This window comes from Idiotropiscis lumnitzeri, chromosome 22 (assembly GCF_059441095.1).
Source record: "Idiotropiscis lumnitzeri isolate Australia: NSW breed Sydney's pygmy pipehorse chromosome 22, RoL_Ilum_1.0, whole genome shotgun sequence".
Taxonomy (NCBI): Eukaryota; Metazoa; Chordata; class Actinopteri; order Syngnathiformes; family Syngnathidae; genus Idiotropiscis; species Idiotropiscis lumnitzeri.
The window spans coordinates 920503-925130 of record NC_142412.1 but is presented as its reverse complement, the minus strand read 5'-3'; positions in this window follow the sequence as shown (position 1 = coordinate 925130).

Sequence of the window (4628 nt, the reverse complement as noted above, 5' to 3'; positions counted from 1 at the left end):
TAAACGCAACACCTTAGACCGCTCCGCCATCCTGGCAACTGGTAATGCTCTCTTGACTGTGTTTGCTTTGTTCTTGCTTGGTACTTTCAATGGGCACTGTCTGAGGTGGGATTCGAACCCACGCCTCCTGGGGAGACTGCGACCTGAACGCAACGCCTTCGACCGCTCCGCCATCCTGGCACCTGGTAATGCTCTCTTTACTGTGTTTCCTTTGTTCTTGCTTGGTACTTTCAATGGGCTCTGTCTGAGGTGGGATTCGAACCCACGCCTCCTGGGGAGACTGCGACCTGAACGCAACGCCTTAGACCGCTCCGCCATCCTGGAAACTTGTAATGCTCTCTTGACTGTGTTTGCTTTGTTCTTGCTTGGTACTTTCAATGGGCACTGTCTGAGGTGGGATTCGAACCCACGCCTCCTGGGGAGACTGCGACCTGAACGCAACGCCTTAGACCGCTCCGCCATCCTGGCACCTGGTAATGCTCTCTTGAATGTGTTTGCTTTGTTCTTGCTTGGTACTTTCAATGGGCTCTGTCTGAGGTGGGATTCGAACCCACGCATCCTGGGGAGACTGCGACCTGAACGCAACGCCTTAGACCGCTCCGCCATCCTGGCACCTGGTAATGCTCTCTTGAATGTGTTTGCTTTGTTCTTGCTTGGTACTTTCAATGGGCTCTGTCTGAGGTGGGATTCGAACCCACGCCTCCTGGGGAGACTGCGACCTGAACGCAACGCCTTAGACCGCTCCGCCATCCTGGCACCTGGTAATGCTCTCTTGAATGTGTTTGCTTTGTTCTTGCTTGGTACTTTCAATGGGCTCTGTCTGAGGTGGGATTCGAACCCACGCATCCTGGGGAGACTGCGACCTGAACGCAACGCCTTAGACCGCTCCGCCATCCTGGCACCTGGTAATGCTCTCTTGAATGTGTTTGCTTTGTTCTTGCTTGGTACTTTCAATGGGCTCTGTCTGAGGTGGGATTCGAACCCACGCCTCCTGGGGAGACTGCGACCTGAACGCAACGCCTTAGACCGCTCCGCCATCCTGGCAACTTGTAATGCTCTCTTGACTGTGTTTGCTTTGTTCTTGCTTGGTAGTTTCAATGGGCACTGTCTGAGGTGGGATTCGAACCCACGCCTCCTGGGGAGACTGCGACCTGAACGCAACGCCTTAGACCGCTCCGCCATCCTGGCAACTGGTAATGCTCTCATGACCGTGTTTCCTTTGTTATTGCTTGGTACTTTCAATGGGCTCTGTCTGAGGTGGGATTCGAACCCACGCCTCCTGGGGAGACTGCGACCTGAACGCAACGCCTTAGACTGCTCCGCCATCCTGGCAACTGGTAATGCTCTCTTGAATGTGTTTGCTTTGTTTTTGCTTGGTACTTTCAATGGGCTCTGTCTGAGGCGGGATTCGAACCCACGCTTCCAGGGGAGACTGCGACCTGAACGCAACGCCTTAGACCGCTCCGCCATCCTGGCACCTGGTAATGCTCTCTTGAATGTGTTTGCTTTGTTCTTGCTTGGTACTTTCAATGGGCTCTGTCTGAGGTGGGATTCGAACCCACGCCTCCTGGGGAGACTGCGACCTGAACGCAACGCCTTAGACCGCTTTGCCATCCTGGCAACTGGTAATGCTCTCTTGACTGTGTTTGCTTTGTTCTTGCTTGGTAGTTTCAATGGGCACTGTCTGAGGTGGGATTCGAACCCACGCCTCCTGGGGAGACTGCGACCTGAACGCAACGCCGTAGACCGCTCCGCCATCCTGGCACCTGGTAATGCTCTCTTGAATGTGTTTGCTTTGTTCTTGCTTGGTACTTTCAATGGGCTCTGTCTGAGGTGGGATTCGAACCCACGCATCCTGGGGAGACTGCGACCTGAACGCAACGCCTTAGACCGCTCCGCCATCCTGGCACCTGGTAATGCTCTCTTGAATGTGTTTGCTTTGTTCTTGCTTGGTACTTTCAATGGGCTCTGTCTGAGGTGGGATTCGAACCCACGCCTCCTGGGGAGACTGCGACCTGAACGCAACGCCTTAGACCGCTCCGCCATCCTGGCAACTTGTAATGCTCTCTTGACTGTGTTTGCTTTGTTCTTGCTTGGTAGTTTCAATGGGCACTGTCTGAGGTGGGATTCGAACCCACGCCTCCTGGGGAGACTGCGACCTGAACGCAACGCCTTAGACCGCTCCGCCATCCTGGCAACTGGTAATGCTCTCATGACCGTGTTTCCTTTGTTATTGCTTGGTAGTTTCAATGGGCACTGTCTGAGGTGGGATTCGAACCCACGCCTCCTGGGGAGACTGCGACCTGAACGCAACGCCGTAGACCGCTCCGCCATCCTGGCACCTGGTAATGCTCTCTTGAATGTGTTTGCTTTGTTCTTGCTTGGTACTTTCAATGGGCTCTGTCTGATGTGGGATTCGAACCCACGCCTCCTGGGGAGACTGCGACCTGAACGCAACGCCTTAGACCGCTCCGCCATCCTGGCACCTGGTAATGCTCTCTTGAATGTGTTTGCTTTGTTCTTGCTTGGTAGTTTCAATGGGCACTGTCTGAGGTGGGATTCGAACCCACGCCTCCTGGGGAGACTGCGACCTGAACGCAACGCCTTAGACCGCTCCGCCATCCTGGCAACTGGTAATGCTCTAATGACCGTGTTTCCTTTGTTCTTGCTTGGTACTTTCAATGGGCTCTGTCTGAGGTGGGATTCGAACCCACGCCTCCTGGGGAGACTGCGACCTCAACGCAACGCCTTAGACCGCTCCGCCATCCTGGCAACTGGTAATGCTCTCTTGAATGTGTTTGCTTTGTTCTTGCTTGGTACTTTCAATGGGCACTGTCTGAGGTGGGATTCGAACCCACGCCTCCTGGGGAGACTGCGACCTGAACGCAACGCCTTAGACCGCTTTGCCATCCTGGCAACTGGTAATGCTCTCTTGAATGTGTTTGCTTTGTTCTTGCTTGGTACTTTCAATGGGCTCTGTCTGAGGTGGGATTCGAACCCACGCCTCCTGGGGAGACTGCGACCTGAACGCAACGCCTTAGACCGCTTTGCCATCCTGGCAACTGGTAATGCTCTCTTGACTGTGTTTGCTTTGTTCTTGCTTGGTAGTTTCAATGGGCACTGTCTGAGGTGGGATTCGAACCCACGCCTCCTGGGGAGACTGCGACCTGAACGCAACGCCTTAGACCGCTCCGCCATCCTGGCACCTGGTAATGCTCTCTTGAATGTGTTTGCTTTGTTCTTGCTTGGTACTTTCAATGGGCTCTGTCTGAGGTGGGATTCGAACCCACGCATCCTGGGGAGACTGCGACCTGAACGCAACGCCTTAGACCGCTCCGCCATCCTGGCAACTGGTAATGCTCTCATGACCGTGTTTCCTTTGTTATTGCTTGGTACTTTCAATGGGCTCTGTCTGATGTGGGATTCGAACCCACGCCTCCTGGGGAGACTGCGACCTGAACGCAACGCCTTAGACCGCTCCGCCATCCTGGCACCTGGTAATGCTCTCTTGAATGTGTTTGCTTTGTTCTTGCTTGGTAGTTTCAATGGGCACTGTCTGAGGTGGGATTCGAACCCACGCCTCCTGGGGAGACTGCGACCTGAACGCAACGCCTTAGACCGCTCCGCCATCCTGGCAACTGGTAATGCTCTCATGACCGTGTTTCCTTTGTTCTTGCTTGGTACTTTCAATGGGCTCTTTCTGAGGTGGGATTCGAACCCACGCCTCCTGGGGAGACTGCGACCTCAACGCAACGCCTTAGACCGCTCCGCCATCCTGGCAACTGGTAATGCTCTCTTGAATGTGTTTGCTTTGTTCTTGCTTGGTACTTTCAATGGGCACTGTCTGAGGTGGGATTCGAACCCACGCCTCCTGGGGAGACTGCGACCTGAACGCAACGCCTTAGACCGCTTTGCCATCCTGGCAACTGGTAATGCTCTCTTGAATGTGTTTGCTTTGTTCTTGCTTGGTACTTTCAATGGGCTCTGTCTGAGGTGGGATTCGAACCCACGCCTCCTGGGGAGACTGCGACCTGAACGCAACGCCTTAGACCGCTTTGCCATCCTGGCAACTGGTAATGCTCTCTTGACTGTGTTTGCTTTGTTCTTGCTTGGTAGTTTCAATGGGCTCTGTCTGAGGTGGGATTCGAACAAACGCATCCTGGGGAGACTGCGACCTGAACGCAACGCCTTAGACCGCTCCGCCATCCTGGCACCTGGTAATGCTCACTTGAATAAGTTTGCTTTGTTCTTGCTTGGTACTTTCAATGGGCTCTGTCTGAGGTGGGATTCGAACCCACGCCTCCTGGGGAGACTGCGACCTGAACGCAACGCCTTAGACCGCTCCGCCATCCTGGCACCTGGTAATGCTCTCTTGAATGTGTTTGCTTTGTTCTTGCTTGGTACTTTCAATGGGCTCTGTCTGAGGTGGGATTCGAACCCACGCCTCCTGGGGAGACTGCGACCTGAACGCAACGCCTTAGACAGCTTTGCCATCCTGGCAACTGGTAATGCTCTCTTGACTGTGTTTGCTTTGTTCTTGCTTGGTAGTTTCAATGTGCACTGTCTGAGGTGGGATTCGAACCCACGCCTCCTGGGGAGACTGCGACCTGAACGCAACGCCTTAGACC